Source organism: Manis javanica, chromosome 13 (assembly GCF_040802235.1).
Source record: "Manis javanica isolate MJ-LG chromosome 13, MJ_LKY, whole genome shotgun sequence".
NCBI lineage: Eukaryota > Metazoa > Chordata > Mammalia > Pholidota > Manidae > Manis > Manis javanica.
In genome coordinates this window covers 33940810-33961358 of record NC_133168.1, presented here as the reverse complement: position 1 = coordinate 33961358, position 20549 = coordinate 33940810, and the positions used below count along the sequence as shown (strand labels likewise).

General features: G+C 42.9%; 1 long non-coding RNA gene across 1 annotated transcript in view; it reads left to right on the top strand.

Annotated features, from left to right (window-relative positions):
• Window positions 1–8934: 8934 nt before the first annotated feature.
• Window positions 8935–20549, top strand: part of LOC108408902 (uncharacterized) — a 49387-nt gene continuing 37772 nt past the window's right edge. The window contains exons 1-2 of the long non-coding RNA XR_012124162.1: window positions 8935–9142; window positions 13964–14055. This is a non-coding gene — a long non-coding RNA (uncharacterized lncRNA). The remainder of the gene's footprint in view (window positions 9143–13963; window positions 14056–20549) is intronic.

Below are 20549 nucleotides of genomic sequence, written 5' to 3'. Positions count from 1 at the left end.
TTTGCGGATGAGAATGCTCCCTTTTTCCCCCCCTCCTCCTTCCGTTCTGTCTGCCGAAATCCATTCTGTCTGCCAAAAATTCCTAGTACTAAGTACCTTGTGACTCCAGCACTTTGCCCTCTTAGGGAAGTCTGGGTGATGACCCACACTTCCTAAGAAATTCTGACTCATACACGAGTTTCCGCAGACCACCAAGGATCATCTGGGATGCCCTTTGTCTCCTTGCGGTCTGCCTACAGTCCGAGGACCTCTGTTCATCTTCCCCTGTTTGTCTCCTTCTCTGTCCTTCAGCCATGGGAGCCTCCTCATCCCTCCCTGAAAGTTTACCTCTTGAATGCCTGCTCAAGCATCTGGCCACCCTCTCCCTGACACCTGATATAAAACCAAAATTTCTCTGTAAATACTGCTCCCAAGATTGGCCAACATACCCCCTAGACAATAATAACCAATGGCCTGCAGGGGGAACTCTTGATCCTAACATCACTCACAATCTCTTTAACTACTGCCAGCACCTGAAAAAATGGAAGGAGATTCCCTATATAGAAGCTTCCCGCCTCCTCCTCCCCCCGCCCCCCCCAAGTTTTCCTAGCCCCCGCAGAAGCCTCCCATTCACTAACCTTCCCCTTCTTCTCCTACAACAGCCCTTCTCTCTTCCTCCCCCACCATCTCCTCCCCCATCTCACCTTCTCTGCCTTCGTCCCCCACAGATTAAGCCTGAGCATTTCAGCCCCCCTTTAACTAGGTCCCGGGGACCTCCTCTGTCTTTTCCCTAATCACCTGTTTCTCCCCTGTTGGAGACCGCCTTTGTCTTCTCACATGTTTGTAGGCAGAATGGGAAAGCACCTTCCCCCATGTCTAAACGCAGCATAAGAAAGCACAAGCTTAAGAACAACTGGTGCAGTCCTTGGAAGTTATCTGTCCACAAAAACATCTTGTCCTCGAAGACGAGCCAAGACTCTTCACTCTGAAAATAGAGAGACCTTGAAGATGTGTAGAAACACCACCCCTGTTTCTAGCTATGCCCTTCCCCCATTTGCCAATGTGGCAGGAATGGAGAACAAAGAACATTCTGTTTACGCATTCCATAAGTAACTAACTGGAGCCCTGCTGTAGCTCAGTTGGTAGAGCATGGGACTTTTAACCTCAGAGTCATGAGTTCAAGCCCAACTGGAGCAGCAGAGGCAAGCAGCTGGGCTGCTGGCTGGCAATGTGTGGGAGTGTCAGCTCTCCCAGTTCTTTCTATCTTTCTTTACTTTCTTTGCCCCCTTTCTGCACTTCAGGACCTGCTCAACTAGGTGCTGCTGGACTGCGTCACTCCCCCACAGACTGAGCCAGAACCCTTCAGTCCCCCTCAGACTCAGTCCCGAGGGCCTCCCAAAATTATTGACCCCTCCAAGATGTAGCTTAGGCAGACTCACTCAAGCCCTTCTACATTATACCAGCCTTGACCCAGAAACACCTGAAGGTAGACATGTCCTTATGACATACTTCCTAGCTCAAAGCTACCCCAACATTAAAGGTAAACTCAAAAAGTTAGAACAGGGCCCCACTACCCCACAGACTGAGATCCTAACAGTAGCCTTTAAAGTCTTCCATAACTGGGAGGAGGAGAAAGAACACCATAAACAAAAGGCTGATCAGGCCAATTTCCAAATGTTAGCCCATCTGATAAAACCACAATCTGGGTGCCCCTCTACAAACAAGCCTCCCCTAAGAGCTTGTTTTAAGTGTGGAAAAGAAGGGCATTAGTCATGGGCATGCCCTCCCCCAGATCTCCTACCACCCCATGCCCCAGATGCCACAAAAAGGGCCACTAGGGGTCTGATTGCCCAGCCACCCAAAGGGGAGGCTGGATGAACAACCCCCATCCTAAGCTCGCCGTAGTGGGGCTGGCAGAAGAATATTGACGGAGCCCGGGGGCTTCTCGCCTGACCATTTCCATCACCAAACAGGAGCCCAGGGTTACTTTAACAGTAGATGGTCACCCCATCTCCTTCCTCCTAGATACAAGAGCCACCTTCTCAGTTTTGCGAGAATAGTGGGGCCCTACCATGACTGCCATTACTCCGGTAGTTGGGGTAGGAAGTAAACAGATTTTCCCATTAAACCCCCACCCCCTGTTTTATACACAATCCTAGACAATCCCATACCTTTCTCCCACTCCTTCCTAGTTATGCCCAGTGTCCCATCCCTTTACTATGATGGGACATCTTTTCCCTCCTCCACGTTTCCATAACAATATCCACTCCTACAGACACCAGTACTCCCTTTCTGATGGCCCTCATAGCTGACGACCCCCCCTCTACCCAATGAAAGCTCCAGTTTTGCCCTCATACACCCTGTAAATCCCAAAGTTTGAGACATTACAAGCCCCCCCGTGGCTCTATGTCCTCCTGCCTCTATCAAATTATGAGACCCCTCTCAGTATATCTGTCAGACCGAATATCCCCTAATCACTTCAGCCCTCTAAGGCCTCCAACCCATCATTCAAGATCTCTTAAACAAAAATTACCTCAGACCCACTCACTCCCCATTTAATACCCCCATATTAGCTGTTAAAAAAAAACAACGGATCTTTCTGCCTCATCCAAGTCCTTCGCCTCATCAACATGGCCGTTGTCCCTATCCATCCCTTAGTTCCAAATCCATACACCCTTTTATCGCAGATCCCTGCCTTGGCATCCCACTTCTCAGTCCTAGATCTCAAAGACCCATTTTTCTACCCCTCTGGACCCCTCCTCCCAAGATTTTTTCAACTTCACCTGGACGGACCCATACACCAGACATTCTGAACAACTCACTTGGACAGTTTTGCCACAAAGCTTCCGAGATAGTCCCCATATTTTTGAACAGGTCCTAGCTCAGGACCTCAAACAGTTTAATAATGATCATTCCGAGTCCACCTTATTACAATACATGGACGATCTTCTACTCTGCAGTCCCTCGTGGGAACAGTCTCAACTTGACACTGCCTCCCTACTTAACCTTCTAGCTTCCAGAAGTTACCGAGTATCCCCCATCAAAGCTCAAATCTCTTCCCCTAGTGTAACTTACCTCAGATTCCTTCTATCTCAACAAAGAAAGTCCATTACCTTAGACAGAAAACGGCTCCTCTCTGACCTGCCCGTTCCCAAAACCAAGACAGAAATCCTTTTCTTTCTAGGCCTGGCTGAGTATTTTAGAGCGTGAATCCCTAACTTCTCCCTGTTGGCAAGACCCCTATACGACCTCAGCAAGGGCCCCCCTGAAGAACCATTATCCTCCTCACCCTGACACTCCTTCATTAAGCTCCGTCGAGCCCTTGTGGAAGTGCCAGCTCTCCATCTTCCTGATTTGTCGAAGCCCATCTCATTATACATTCATGAGAGGACCAATCAAGCTCTAGGAGTCCTAGGCCAATATTATGGCCCATCCTTTGCCCCAGTAGCTTATCTCTCCAAGCAATTAGACCCCACAGTTTTGGGATGGGCCCCCTGCCTACAGGCATTAGCCGCTGGACAGCTCTTGCAGAAGAAAGCTCATAAACTAACATTCAGGGCGCCCCTTACCATTCTGTCCCCACATCACCTAAAAGATCTCTTAACCTACAAAAGTTTACAGACTCTCCCTCCCTCCAGACTCCTGACCTTACTGTCCTCTTTCCTCCAAAATCCTGTTCACCCCCTTTGCCATCCATACCCGAATCATGACTTTTTCCTCCTTTACTGCTCTCTCGCTTTTTTTCCTCATTCCTATTGTCTTCCCTGCCACCCCAGCCTCCTTTGTATGGCGATTCAAAGTCAGACAGACTTACACACAGCATCAAACAAAAGTTACTGCCCTCATTGCCACACCAGACTGCTGTCTGAAAAGCTGCTCTGAGCCTTTATACCTCCACTGTCCTCGCTCCACCGAAGTGTTCACTAGCAGATACACTTATTCTCCCTATCTCTGCTTCCTCTATTACCAAAAACAAGCCTATTGCAGGTGATGGCCACCTATGGGGGATGTCCCTACTGGTCTTGGGTCATTCACTACATGGGTAACTCCCAGTACCCATAGTATTACTCCTCCAACCGGTTCATGAAATATCCCAATGGCTCATTCTCCTTATCAATCCCAGATCCCTGGGACTCTCGATGAGCTGCCGGTGTCACAGCCTCCATTTACTATGGGGGGGTCCTCGGCCCCCCACGGTAACCTTCATATCTCTTGAGAGTATGTTTCCTCTCACTCCCAGATCTCTCAAGTTGCATCAGATATCAGACATTCCGAAAAAGTCATTATCCAAACTCTTGATGGCGCCTCTTCATCTTCTTATTTCTCCTACTCTTGGTTATAGCTCATTCAAGACACCACCATTTTTCTCAACCACAACCTCAACACCACCAATTGTTCCTTGTGGGCATCACTACAGCACCCACTGCTGGCCGCTGTGATCCTTAATATTTCCAACTACTCCTTCCATGCAGAAAAACAACCCCTCTTCCCCCTGGCAGACATACCCCTATGGGAACCAGAATACACAGATAATCTCACCATCCACCACTGTGTAGGCCCAACTCCACCCCCCTCCAGTGCACTTCACTGCCTCTCTATCTACACCCCTACCTCTGGCTCTAAGACTTTTACGCAACTGGGACACTTCTTTTGGTGTAATGGCAGTCTTTTCAACTCACTGCCTCCCAACTCCGATACACCCTGCATTCTTTTCACCCTAATCCCACACCTTACACTCTACCGCATGGCAGAATTCCTTGAGCTCCAACCTCCCTTGCCCTCGTGCACAAAAAGGGCTGCTTTCCTTCCCATCATGGTCGGTATCTCTTTGGCCACCTCAGCCATTGGGGCAGGGTTTTCTGGGGGAGCCTTGGGTCACTCTCTATGGGCAATTAAAGATCTCAACGCCAAACTTGAGAGAGCCCTGACATCCACTGCCAATTCCCTGGCCTCTCTCCAAAGACAGGTCACTTCGCTAGCTAAAGTCACCCTTCAAAACCAGCGGGCCTTAAATCTGCTTACAGCCGAGAAGGGTGGCACCTCCATCTTCCTTTGAGAAGAGTGCTGCTATTACATCAATGAATCCGGCATTGTAGAAACTGACTTTACCAAACTCACCAACCTTGCCTCCAGTCTCCACTCTGCTTCCAATTCCAACCCATTCTCGTCAATACTAACAAACCCCTTCCTCACCTGGCTCTGGCCCATTGCAAGCCCCATAATAATCATTCTTCTCATCTTTCTCTTCTTACCCTGTTTAATAAAGTTCATCAAATCCCAAGTCAGAAAAATCTCTAATCAAACTTTCAACCAGCTTTTACTCAGGAACTATCAGCTTCTGGCCACAAAAGATCCCTCACCCTCATGTAACCTACTCACCACAAGCTGAGATGGACCCCTCTCTCCACTGGAAATTGTTCCTGGAAACAATGGCCACAGATGCCTGGCTTCTGGCACCTGCATCCTCCTGGCACCACCATTAGAATCAACAAGTCCTCGACCTATAGTTACAGGGAACCTTCATTGATTTCCAACCTGAAGAAGTCCACATCTACTGGTCCTTACTGTGGGGAGTCCTATCAACCCTTTCATCCCAGTCCTCAAGCCCTCACTCCCTTCTCCGCCCCTGTTCAGCAGGAAGCAGTCAGAGAGAAAACAATGTCCACAACCCCATAGAGGAGAAAGGGGGGAATGAAGGGCCCCCACCAGTAAGATGGCAAACTTCCAGCTTCTCTTCCAGGTCCTCGGTTCCTGATGGCGCCACCTGAAGACCAATCACCTCTCTCCCCCCTCCCACTCCCAGCACCTAGCCAACAGCCACCAGCCCTGTAGAAGTGATACCTCAACCAGCTCATGCCCCTTCCCATATAACCCAGTACGTTTCCCTATAAGCGGAATTCTCTAGTGAATTGCTGCTGTGTGTCGCTCCTTTCCTTTCAAAAGTACTTTTAGAGAAAGTAATTTCCAGGTTTGAGTTAATAGAAAATGTTGATTCAGATAAGAGGAGTCATTTTACTTCAAAAGTACTACAGGGAATAATTATTATATGGGCTACTATATCTGGAAAGAGCAGCAGACTTGCCCACTATGGAAACAAAAGATAAATTTTTAAGGGAATATGTGCTGGCCATGTCTTCTAACTTATCTTCTCTCAAGCTGAAAGGACTTCTCACCCAGACTCCCCCACTTGAGTTATTCTCTCACTGCTTCCAGCCTGGAGACTTGATGTTAGTAAAATCCTGGAAAGATCGACTCCCGCCCAGCTGGGAAGGCCCCTACCAAGTGCTCCTGACCACAGAGACTGCAGTGAGGATGGCTGAAAAGGTTTGGACTCACTACACCAGAGTAAAGAAACTGACTGAGGGATCTGGGGAGAAAACAGAATTGACTAGTGTCCCAGGTGGCTAACCAACACTTAAGGCTGAAAAAAGACTAAAAAGAACCTAAAATGTTTAACTTTTATCCTTCAAACTCTATTTCACAGCAAGTCACAGGGAGCCCTAAAATGGGAAGGAGCTCCTGGTTATTCTGTCAAACTGGTTATCAATATTACTAAAACATCAAGGCCCCAAACCATTAGGTTTGATGCTTGTCATGTTCTCTTTTATGGTGACCTAAATGACCAAAGACAGCTTTCTGGAGATAATAAGTATCTCTGTCTTGAATGGACAAATGTTAATGGAATAAAAAAGGCAAGTGAGCCCCCATGTCCAAGGTGGAGCAGTGTTTAGTAGACCATCCAGTTTCAATGGTGGATGGCCCCTCATGCAGCAGAAAAATCTTTAAAAAGAAAGCTCCACTTAGCCAAAGGAATTCCTCCTGATAATTGCCAGGACAGACAGTGTAACACCCTCTTATTAACTATACATAAACCTCAAGACTTAAACTCAGACCCTGTAATTATTCCTTGTGTTTATGGACTCAGTGCTTATGTCATTGGCGTAGATCTGTGGGAAGGTTTGGTCTTAATTTAATCGAAGACAAGGCTTCACCCACAGTGGCCACCCCTGATCCTGAAGGAAATAATGAGCCAGAGCTTCCCCATAATGACCCTAGACTAGTTACTGTAACAGAGATAAAAGATCTAAAACAGACTCTTGAAATAGAGACAGGTTATAGAGACACCGATGCCCGGGTAGAATGGGTTTAATTTTCAGTACTAGCTTTAAATAAAAATGATTGCTATACATGTGCTGCTGGGTGGCCACAGGTGCAGGTGGTCCATTCCCTCTGGCTGGGACACAGACCCCACTGGGATGAACTGCACGTTGGCCCTGTACCAGGACAAGGACACTTGGGGGAAATGAGACTTGCAAGGGCTTGTCTTCACTCTTTCATGCACTAAAGAAGTCAGACCCAAGGGCAATCCCCTCTTTTTCCATAGAGAAGATGAATTACTCCTCATGCCTCTCTGGCAAGAGGAAGGCTTCACAACTCCTGTGGGGAACTTGCTGACTTGTACCCACATCCTAAATGTCTCTAAACAGGACAACTTCTTGAAATTATGCATTCCCAAGCGGATGTTTGGTGGTACTGTGGAAAGGGGAACCTGTGCTATCATTGCACCCAACTGGACTGGGACTTGTGCTTTAGTCCCATTGGTAATTCCATTTACCCTGGCATTTCTCTCCACACCCAATGAAAAATTTTTTTCATAGAAATCGCAGATCATTACAAGGATCCTTTCATTTGAGTGTATACATTGACTCAATAGGAGTCCCCAAGGGAGTCCCTAATGTATTTAAAGCTAAAAACTAAATAGCTTTAGGGTTTAAATCAGCACTGTTTTGGTGGTCCACCATCAACAAAAAGGTAAATTTGGTCAGTTGTATTTACTATAATCAACACAAGGTTATTATTACCTATGCCAGGCATGCTTTTCAAGGAGTAGCTAGCCAATTAGACACTGCCAGTAGGATGGCTTGGGAAAAGAGGATAGCGTTAGATGTGATGTTAGCAGAAAAAAGGAGGAGTCTTATGTTCAAAGGAAAATGTTGTATTTTTATCCCAAATAATACTGCCCCTGATGGGTACTATTACTAAAGGCCTATAAAGCCTCACCACTTTAGCTAATGAATTAGCTGTAAACTCTGGCATGAATGACCCTTTTACAAACTGGTTAGAAGGGTGGTTTGGAAAATGGAAAGGTATGGTTGCCTCTGTTTTAACATCCCTTGTTATAGTTGCAGGAGTTGTAACTGCAGTAAAATGCTGTATAATCCCGTGTATGAGAGGTCTGACTCAGCAGAAGTTTACAGATTCAGCCATAAACAAATACCTATGACATACACCCAAAGTAATCTGTTATTAGAAGATAAATTTGATTATGAACAAGAGAGTAAAAATCTATTAGAGAAATTTGAAAATGGACCAAGAGTGAGTTGAAATACATTACTGGGAATAAAATAAGAAATTCTTAAATAAAAAGAGGGGGAACTGTTAGAAAACAGCATAAAACCTAAATGTGATTTATTCCCACCAGAAGGTTTAAAAAATTTTAACAGTAAGGTATTAACAAAAGGCCACATGGTAGAAGCTGCTCAGGCTGAGAGTGGGGGGTGGGAATTGATAAGGGCCTGGCTACACCTGTTTGAGTTTTTTAAATCTACCAATAAGATTAAGATAAATGTAAGGGAAAGATATAACTGGCTTAGGCAACATCTGGGAAAGAATGTGTGTTGGGACCTTTTGCCTCTTTTGGACTTGTGACCATGAGGTGGCTGCAGGCTGGAGGTTTCAACCCTGCCTCATTACTTCCACATTTGTGGTGGCCCAACTGAGTTCCCGCGCATGCGCTCTTAGCCCTAACTCCACCTCCCCACCTAACCTAAAACCTGCCTAAGGCCCTAGTGACAGATGAGATAGTCAATTCCCATTGGTTTCTGTTACTTCCTTATCTTCCCCTATATAACTAAGTCTCTGATGCAATAAAGCTGAGTTTTGCTGCGCCTCCAAGGCTGACACATCTCCCGGCTTGGTGTAGTTTTGTTTTCCCCGGATCTCTGGGGAGGGTGACCAAGCCGTCGACACTTGCCCTCTCGCTCAGCCCCTAGGGACAACAGGCTGGTCCTGCTTGTCACCTCCCCCACCTTCTTATTGCTGAGGAGCAACAACTGGTGCCCCGTGTGAGGAACGCTTCGCTAACAAGCTAATTGGACCATGGGTAAGTGTATTCCCATAAACTATGGGACAAACTTCCTCAAAGTCTGATCCTTCCCTTGAGTCCCTTAGGGTCCTTCTCAAAAGCAGGGGCTTAGAGCTTTCTGATAGTCAGGTTATCAAGACCTGGGAGATTTTAGTTAAGGTTGCCCCATGGTTACTGGAGAGTAATTTATTTGACTGGGAGACTTGGGATCAGGTAGAGCAGCTCATGCTCAAGGCCCAGGTTAACAGGGGTGAGATCCCCCTTCTAGGGACTTTCCCCACTTTGGCAGCCTTGAAGAGTTGCTTCCCTCCCTGGCCTCCCAAACCACCAGCTAAGGATTCAGGAGATAAGGAGGCCACTGGAGCAAGGGCCCCCTCTTGGGGAAAATTGGGTCCTCTTCCCCCACCCGAAACCACCCCTTCAGGCCAGGAGAGTAATAAAGAGCCTGAGAAGGATTGAAGTGGCCACACCACCTACCCATTTGATGCCGCTCTCTGGCCCCCAAAATCCATGACTCCCTTATATCGTCCACTTCCTGGTGTTAGTTCCCCTTCTAATCCTTTCAAATCACCATCAGCCCCCCCCTCCCCCATACCAATGGACAGGGGTTTCAGCTCCTCTCCATATAAGGACTTAGGCTCTCCTATTGGTTGTCAACCTCAAGAGAATCCAGGGCTCCACCCACAACCCGACCTAGGGCCATGTCAGCTATTTCCTGTCAATGTTAATCCCAGAGGTAAACACCCTGCCCCCTGGTACCCTTGGGAGCTAGGGGACCTTAAGGAGTTAAAGAAGGCTGTTCTTGAGGATGGCCCCAATGCGCCTTGGACTGAGACCATCCTCCAGGGACTTGCTCACCATCCATGTACCACTGCAGATTGGAGGGCTCTTGCCCGGGCGGTTCTCCCTGGCCCCCTTTATATTAAGTCATGTGCTTTGTATAAAGAGGAATGCCAGAAACAAGCTGAGAGGAATCTGACATACTCTTTTACATATATATGGATGATATTATCTTGGGGGACACTTGTTCCTGCAAATTAGATGACCTCTTTAAAAGGTGCCTTTCCCTGCTCAAAAACTACAACTTTCAAATTGCCCCAGATAAAGTTCAACAGATAGCTCCTTTTAAAATTTTGGAGACTACTTTAACATTAGATGTTGTTTCCCCTATTAAGCCCCAGTTATGTATTCAGGACGCATATACACTACCACAGCTCCAGAAACTGCTGGGGGAAATCAATTGGATGAGGCCCTGGATTCCTATAACCACAGCTGATCTTATCCCTCTTTTCGACCTATTAAAAGGCCTTAACCTAGCTTCAACAGTGACTTTAACCCCTATACATAGAGACACATTGACAAAAGTTCAACATGCCATTGATAACGCTGCCTTAAAAAGATATAATCCAAACTTGCCACTAATCCTCTATATTATGGTGGGAGAGACCCTCTCACTGCCCTTTTAGCTCAGGAGGGAGATCCTGTACATTGAATACATCTATCTGTGGGAGGGGCACCCCGAGTGTACTCTATAGTGGATTAAATGGCCGACTGCATTGTCAAGGGATGAGATCTTTCTGTCCATCTTTTTGGGTGTGAACCACACTCTTTGATCATCCCTTTTTGGGTCAATGATTTCTCGTGGTTACAGAGAAATAATTTCAGATTGGCAATGGCCATGGAGGGTTTTCTGGGGATAGTGGGCTGTCACTATGGTCCCTATAAGTGGATGAGTTCTTTTGGCCAATTGACGTGACAGCCACCTAAAATGTTCCTCACTGAGGCAGACCCCTCTTCCCCATCTGTTTTTACTGATGGGGGTAAACGGGGAGCCTCTATGGTAATATTCCCTGCAGGCACAAGTGAGTGCCCTCTGGCCATAACCCTCTTTCATGAGGTACAGGGCTCCACCCAGTTTAAAGAGCTTTATGCTGTTGCTTTAGCTCTGTCTGAGATCCAAAGCCCTCTTAATCTGTTTTCTGATAGCCTTTACACTGTCAATCTACTGCCCAACCTTGTGGGCTCACACATCAGACTTGACAATAATCCCATCACTCCTTTGATGATTCAAGCTCGCAATTTGTTAAAACAGAGACTCGTTCCCCTTTTTGTACAACATTTAAGGGGACATCAAGACTTGCCAAGCTTTTTGTCGAGGGGCAATGCTCTTGCAGACTGACTAGCTTCAGCCTACATGGTACAGGAGGCCACCTCTTTTCATCAACTTACACATGCTAATTGGAGGGGACTACACCATCTGTTCCCTCAAGCCCCATCAAAGACTTAAAAAAGATCATTAGGACATGTAAGTCATGCCAGCCTTTTCTACAGGTTCCTCTGCTTCAAAAGAATGGAGTGAACCCTCGAGGTCTGAGGCCAATGACCTTTGGCAGACTGATGTCACACATTTTGCCCCTTTTGGGAAGCTTAAATACATATTTCTAACAGTTGATACCTTCTCCCATGCTTGTTGGGCTACAGCCTATATGGGAGAAAAATCCAAACATGCCATAAGCCATTTTCTCCAGTGCTTTGCCATCTTTGGCCTGCCAGATCAAATCAAAACCGATAATAGTCCCTGCTTTATCAGTAGGTCTTTTACTGAATTCTTGAGTAAATGGCAAATTTCTCATACCACTGGAATTCCTTATAACCCTAAAGGACAAGCAATTGTGGAAAAACACAATCATATCCTCAAATGTCAATTAATAAAAGAAAAAGGGGGAACACTCCCCCCCATGATCAACTAAAGATGGCATTATGTACTCTGAATATTTTAAATTTTGCCAAAGGTGAACACTTCTCGCCTTTTCAAAAGCACTGTACAACAACCGTTACTTATCAGACGATTAGAGCCCAATGGAAAGACCCCCTTACTGGAGAATGGAGGAGCCCAGACCCCCTCATTACAGCTGGAAGGGGATTCGGCTGTGTCTTTCTGACCAATGAAAAAAGGCCGATCTGGGTCCCTGCAAGGGATCTCAAGTATTACCCCCCTACGGAGGGGGAGTTCACTGATGTCAATGATAACCCAGAAGGCCCCTTTCCTCCTGAAGATATCTCTCTTCTCTCTCTCTTTTAGAGTCCACAATGAACCCAATGATGCTGGTCTTCCTGTTAATAGCGATGAATATCCCATTAGCTAAGATAGGATTTGGAGAACCCGGTTAAGCAAGGGCCATACTACGAAAGACCATTAGAGACCCCTGCACGGCCTGTGCTTTCACCAAGATCCCTACCCCCATAACCTGTTATACTGCTACCAAAACCTGCCCTAATGGGCAAGGGCAGCTACTCTTACGAAAGGGAGAGAAAATGGATGCCCTGGAAGGGTTCTCAATCACAAATGTTGGCAAGGCCCCAAAGTATCCTCACCTGCCCCAGGGAAACCCCCCTCTACTTGTCCTTGCACCACTTTCAAGCCTCCATTCATGCTACATGCTATCAGGAGGTTAGCCCCTGCACTCACTGTAACAAAACATACTGGTAAGCTATTTTGACAAAAGGCAAGGCTGAATATGCTGACTGTCGAAAGAACAGGGGACAGCAAGTCTGTTGGAATACATATACCCCTATAGGCATCTCTGATGGCGGAGTCCAAGATCAGGCTCGACAGCACAAAATTAAAAAACTGGTAGACAGGATGATTGAAGACCAAAATCCCCCAATTTACCACCCTCTTAGCCTCCCGGAGATCAGGGGAGAATTGCTTCTTGATCCTGAAACACAATCAATCATACAGGCTGCTTTTACCTTACTCAATAGAACCAATCCTGACTTAGCGAAGGATTGCTGGCTGTGCCTGAAGCCAGGACCATTACGGGCCAATGCTCTTCTTGTTGACCTGTCACAGGCCAAGCCCCAGTGCCAGCTGTTACCCCCAAGTTCTAGAGTCTATCTAGACCCTCTTGCCCCTAAAGGCCCATGCTTCAAAGCTGACCCCAGTTCTGATAATACTAATGAGACAGATGTGGGCTGAATCCAACTATTCTTTTTGTCAACAAAATATTACTGTGAATAATACCTTTCTCTGTCCCCCTAATGGAACAGTCTTCATTTGCAGGGAAGACGCATTTAGCTTTCTCCCGACGAACTGGATGGGGCTTTGTGCTCCAGCTGTCATTTTCCCTGACATTGGGATAGTTCCTAATACTCAGAGCCTCCCTATTCCTGCTTTAGATGACATTGGAGGTAGATCAAAGAGAGCCATTCAGGTTATCCCCCTGCTTCTGGGCCTTGAGGTGGCCACTGGAGCTGCCACTGGCGCAGCAGGATTGGGGACCTCTCTGCATTATTATAAAGCCCTTTCTCAACAGATGATCAATGACATACAAGCTGTAGCCAGCACAATTCTTGACCTTCAAGCACAATTAGATTCCCTCACGGCAGTAGTCCTACAGAACCGTAGGGGGCTTGACCTCCTCATAGGTAAAAAGGGAGGCTTATGTCTCTTTTTATAAGAAGAATGCTGCTTCTATGCGAACCGTTCCGGCATAGTCCAAAATAAGGTCATACAACTTCAAGAAGACCTCGAGAGATGCAGACAAGAATTACAAGCCAATTTTCTTTATACTGAGTTACATGGGTGGTCACCCTATCTTCTGCCCCTCCTTGGTCCTATCCTTCTTTTGCTCCTACTTTTCACTTTTGGGCCCTGCCTTGTTAACAGGATTATCCAGTTTGTCAAAAAAAGAATTGAATCAAGTCAGTTGATAAGCGTGCAAGTACAATACCAGAGACTTGCCACAGAAGCCAGTGACCCCTACAGTCGCTGTGAGCCTTATGATGCAGCAGTGTCCATTGATTCCCCCTGACTATCTCCTCGTGTGCCCATGACAGGTAAGATCTCCAAGGTGGACACAACCTAAGACAGGCTACGGAGGATGAGTAAGCTTGGGACAACCAAGGAGCTGCAAGGTACCCAGTGACGGGTAAGATCTCCAGAGGGGAACAACCTAAGACAGGGGCCTTGCCTGCCAGGACATCCCAGAGCATTTATAAAACAAAAAGGGGGAATTGTTGGAACCTTTTGCCTCTTTCCGGCTAGTGACTATGAGGCGGCCGCAGGCTGGAGGTTTCCACCCTGCCTCATTACTTCCACATTCGTGGCCCAACTGAGTTCCCGCGCATGCGCTCTTAGCCCTAACTCCACCCCCCCACCTAACCTAAAACCTGCCTAAGACCCTAGTGACAGATGAGATAGTCAATTCCCATTGGTTTCTGTTACTTCCTTATCTTCCCCTGTATAACTAAGCCTCTGATGCAATAAAGCTGAGATTTGCTGCACCTCCAAGGCTGACACATCTCCCGGCTTGGTGTGGTTTTGTTTTCTCAGATCTCTGGGGAGGGTGACCGAGCCGTGGACACTTGCCCTCTCGCTCAGCCCCCAGGGATAACAGGCTGGTCCTGCTTGTCCCCCCCACCCCCCTTCTTGTTGCTGAGGAGCAACAAGTGTGAACCCTGTAATACTCAGCCAATGAGGAACCAGGGGAGGGACTTACGCACTAGGAAATAAAGTAATAAAGTATTGGTGCCAAATTCCCTAGGTGTGCCTGCCCACCAGACACTCGATCTTGAAAGACCGTCATTAAAGCCTCACTCTGCTATTCTCTTTGTCTCCATGTCCACTTACTGAATTTGGACCAGTGAGTGTGTTTCTCACATGTTATAACTGAAGTTTGCTCTAATTATTATTTCTTTTCTCTGCTTACTTTGAATTTAATTTGTTCTTCTTTTTCTAGTTCCCTAAGGTGAAAACTTGGATCCTAAATTTCCTAAGGTAGATTATAGATTCTCACTTAATTTTTAACATGTAAAAAAGTACCCACCATAGATACACACTTGAGTAAGGAAATTGAGCAAATAAACCCATCTTTTATAGTTGGCAATCTAAGGGCTGTTTGGGAAGTCATTTGAGCTGACACAGTTGAAGTGGCAAAGATACATGGTGGATCTGTTGGTGATACTAAAAACATGCTCCATGAGAGGTCAGCCACAGTATTTGTAAGCCTCAGAGGAAGACACATTTGCCCAGTCAGCTTTACAATACAGCCATTCTTGTACTCCACTAAACCCTGGGTCACAAATGTAATGCAACTCTCCTAAGTACTGATAAGCAGTCTTTTTTTAACTTATGCTAAGTTAAAAATGCATAGCTTTTAACTTTAGCTTTCTTGGAGAATAATTTAAGGAAAGCTGATTTCATGTCATGCCACCATCCTGTTACACTAGTTAATATGTTACCTTGTATATAAATTACATAAAAATAGAACCAAAACTTTAAGGATATCTAACTTCAGAATGGCCATGACATCTTCACTTGCATAATTTCATACTCTTGAAAATTTTATCTGCAAAACAAATATGCAAGAGGCAGTACAATACTGCTATAAGAGGTTACAAAATTTTTAATTCATTTTTTCCTTTTTTATAAATATTTATTTTTAAGACTCTGGCATAACATCATTCCTATGCTTCTTTGTTTCTGTCTTAGATGTAGCTTCGTTTTATTAAGTAAGTCAGAAATCTTAATTCAGTATTTTATTATCCTTTTGGAACTGGTATTTGAATAAGGGTATGAGATATTTCTTACTTTCATTTATTCTTATAGTCTTATGACTAAAATATTTTTGAGCTGCATTCAAGATAAGTGCTTGTATATTTGATACCTTTAAATGAGATTTAAAGCAGGTATTATATCCCTATATTTGATTTATCCATTTATTTTTATTATTATATCAAATATATTTATATATTATTTACATATTACAAATATGTAATATATTTATAAATTTATAATGTATTTTTATATATAATTATATACATGTATACACTCATATACATTTATATATGTATGTATGTATACACACAAATATATAATTCAGAAGAGGTGATCTACAGATATATTTCAAAGCTTTTTGTAGTGACATATTTATAATTAAATATATAAAAAGAAACTTCAGAAGTTATAGCATGTTCATGTTATCCAAGAAAAGAAGAAAAATGTTTTAAATACTTCATATTTAGATTTTAGTGATTTTTAAACCAAGAATTATGCTTAGTTTCCAAACTAAGCTTCTAAACTAAGAATTTTCTACCTTGGTTCCTTAAAATTTGGAGTGAAAGAATTGAATGGTGCTAGGTGTTAGAAGCTGCCAGGTATATCTGTCATTCAGTCTTTCTTTTTTTGACTAAACTTCAAAGACAGAGAATTATCCAAATTTTGCTCTCTAATCATTACTGGGAAAATTTCAGCCCAAGTAATGGGCTAATGGAAAAATTGACGGTGCAGGTATTCTTTGGGTGTTCTTTTCCCTTCTGTAGCCCATGATTATAGTTGGTCTTGGACTTTACTCCCTTATATTAAGATAGGTTAAATTATACTATCAAATAGCCTAACAATGAACTCATAGCCATAGCATAATAGCACTACAATTCTTCAATGTCTTAAATGTAAATTGGAATTCCAAAAGCGGTTTCCTTCTTAAAAACAAAATTTTACCTTGATAGCCTTCTAAGTTTCCTTGAATTCATATCTCATATACTAAATTTAGGATTTCATTTCAAATTTTTAGTTCTTATATTATCCACATATCCTACTATAGTAATATTCAAATATTTTTGCCTAAAGAACTTTAAAGATATATTTTTGCCCATAATTTTAGAATTTTTGGGTAAATTCAGAACTTCAGAATTTTACATTAATCCTTTTGCTTAACAGTAAGACATTTTATCTTACCTAAAATCATTACTTACAGACAATAAACTCGAGGACTGAGATAGAGCTATGCCCATCACCTTGGGTTTGCAGAGATCTCAGTTCAAAAGCACTCAGATTCTCTAATTTTATATTAAGACTTCTATTTACATAAGAAACAGAGGATATAGGAAATAACATTTCAGTAAATCATCAAGCAAATGAACTCCATCATAATAGGGTATTTTATAATTAATCTGGTTAGACAATTCCATTAAAAAAATAGTTAAACAATAAAATGTAGTATGGCACTACTAATTCAAAAAAGGAATCAATCTAAAATTCCAGCACTGACAACATCTAAGGGTTCTATGACCCTTTCAATAGCTTATTGAGCAAATTTTGGCAAAGCCTCACACTTAATAGAAATTTTTATCTGAAACTAATTACTAATTACATAACAAAATATTGAATATAACTATTTATTAGAAACTGCATGCCCAAGGTGTTAGAATTCTTCTGAAATAAAGCTAAATGTCCTTAAATTAGATTTAGTTTTATTCTAACATTTCGACAAAAATGAACAAAATATTTTGTATTTCAAGATACATGTCATGGAGTTTACTGAAATTCCAATTTTATTATGGTTTCTTAGAAGCATTATTTTTATTATTTCAGATTTTTCATATCAAAAATGTCTGATACTTCTTATATGGAAGTGTCAATAAAACCTGGCACCACCTGCATTTCCTTCCTCCCTAAATCACATTTATATCTCTCAAGCTCTGGGATACTGCCTATTTTACCTAGTCGTGCTTTCATGAATATCCATGTATTTAAACAAGTAGTTACTTAATATCTACTATGGATTAGATAAATATTGTGGATTTGAAAAAATCGGCAAGATGGAGTCAGTAATTTTAGTATACTCAGAGAAGAATGGGGAGAAAGACAAGTAAAACTAAGATAAGGATACATACGATTTATGTTAACTAAGCATAAATATAAGGAACTATGAATTTCCTGGAGTAAATTACACTGGGCTGATCCTGTAGTATCAATAGTAGTTAGCTGTGTAGAAAGCAAAGGGGGAGGAGGAAGAAATACCGGGAAGTAAAAGGAATATCATGAGCAAAGATTTTGGAGGGGATAACATATTCCATGAAGGTTGATGCTCATGGGTAGGAAAGGAAGCACAGGAAGGTGGGAGAAACGAAGTGATGAGCAAGGAGGCTGGAAAAATGCAGAGATGTGTCCAAAGTCCAGTGAGTCACTGAGGATTTCAAGAGAAGTGTTGTCTCCATTAAATTTTCATTTTAGAAAAATCATAAAAGTAAAAGTACAGAAAAACAAGCTGAAATATGACACTAGAAGATAGTGGATATAACTAGGAAGCTATTGCAATCATCCAGAACAAAAACACGAGAAGCTGAATTGAGAGAGTGAACTGGGAATACAGATAACAAACCAACTTAAGCAAGTGAATTGAATAGACTCGCAGCTAGTTTAGAAGTAGGGAGTAGAGCAGAGCGCTAGCTGGTTTCCAAGACTGTTTATAGCGTTAGAAGCAAATGAGCCATAAATGAAAAGGATTAAGTTTATATGGGAAGAAAATAAATGTGGTTTATATGTTCAGTTTTAAATATCCCTAAAGATCTCCTTGTACCAGATAAATATTGTAGGTATTTAGAAATGTTATTTACATATTTGGGAACGCTGATATGAAACTGAGAGAGACCTGGATTAGTGATGTAGATTTAAGAGAAATGAGGACATAAATGATAATTTCAGACTTGAGAATGGATGACCAGGAATATAAAGATTCAAATGTTGCCAGGTACATTTTTTTGAGTCAAAGTATAGTGTTTATCAAATGCCTGCATCTGAACATTCTGTTCTGGGACAAGAGTTCTCTGTTCTGTCCCAAGCCTCACCAGGCAGTAACTATCCTACTAAAGAAAGCTGGCTGTGTTGTTCCCCATCTGTTACCAGTCTGTAACTCTAAAGGCAATTGATTTCAAAACCCAGGAGATAAGAAAAGAATAGATTGATCTGTGAAAAACATTAACATTAAAGTAGTGCACAAAATGTAATCACGTGAATAATAGTGGAACAGGGATCTACCGTGAGAAAAGGGGATTCAGAATAACCCTGCTTGTACTGGGTTCTTTAACTGATTTTCTCTGCATTTGCTATTGATTATTCTTACATATTTTTAATTGACTAAACAAAGAAAATAGCTTTTATTCTTCTTAATAGTGTGGATATCCTACCACACTTTTTCACAAAAGACTCTAAGTGATTTAGGGAAATCACAGAATAAAAATATTTGGGATACCAAGGGTCTAGGGCAGTTTCTTTCGTTTGTTCCCTGCTTCCTTTTTTTATTTGGGGAATAACTAGTTTAGGTACCTGACATAGAGAAGCTTCTAAACACGTGTTATTATTTTCTTTATACAGCATAATTTTTTTGCGAAGTTGGGAATGCAAATGTGTGTAGTCATTATAGGTTGAGTTTGTGCTGCTCTGTTCCTGTCCCCACCACAACAGATAACTGAAAGGCAGAGACACAATCGTGAAGCAGAGAGAAAATTTTATTCAAATACACTTCAAGGGAGGAGTGGGCCAGGGTCAAGGTAGACAAAAGCCCCAATCTGTTAGGCAAGAGGCCTTTATATTACATTCTGGCTAGGAGACACCTCTTTCACTGACAAGGTGGAGTTATTTGATTGACGGTCCCACCTGAATAGTCAGGCCTTTCAGTGAGCATGTCCTTCTCTATGATGAGATGTGTTTTGGGAGGTTCTTAGTCATGTTTGATTGCTCCCACCCTGGCATCTGGCTGGGACAGATTTGGACTAGTCCTGATAGGAAGCTCTCTTGCTGCAAAGCCTTTGTTGTTTTCACGGGGAACGCCCTGCCGGCAGAGTTGGGACAGCTTTTTGTTTGAACCTTATCTTTCCCTTCCCAAGCTGTTCAGGTCCATCTTTCTACCCAACATTCCTAACATAATGATATCCTCTGCCTCATTAACAGCAGATTTTTGTAAAAGCCAAGGAAAATGAAATGAGGAAGAGCTGGAGATAATCACTTTGTTTATTCTTGAAAGACAGGTTAGACTGAACTTTTACTGGACAGGAAAAATCTGTGGAAGAATAGTAAAGAAGGAGAAGTGGCTCCTCCTGATATTAAAACACGTTCTGTAAGAGCATACATAAGCTCGAGAACAGTATGGAGAAGGGACAGATGCAAATTAACAGAACAAAACGAAGACCCCAGAAGTGGATCCAGATGTATATGAAGATTTAGTTTTTGACAAATTATTCTTTTTTATTTTTTTCAATAAGAACAGTATGTAATCAATACATACTGCTGGGACTAATACCTAGTATTTGGAAAAGTTACATCCCTAATTTACATATAAATAAACACATGTAAGCATAAGTACCTAAACATTTTAAAACTGTAATAACGAAAGACACTGTGTATGTGGTAAAAATGTAACTAAAATACTGAGGGAGGGATAATTTTCAGTATTAGTTTTTTGAAGAAATGTGAAATTAGTGTGCAAATACAATAAATAGTTTATGTGAATAAGTAAGAAAAGCATACACAAACCCAAGAAAATAGACAAGGAAACTAAATAATTCATGGAATGAGAAAAAAATTTTGAAAATATGCTCATTCTCATGAACACTTAAAAAATTCCAAATTCATATAATGAGTTAT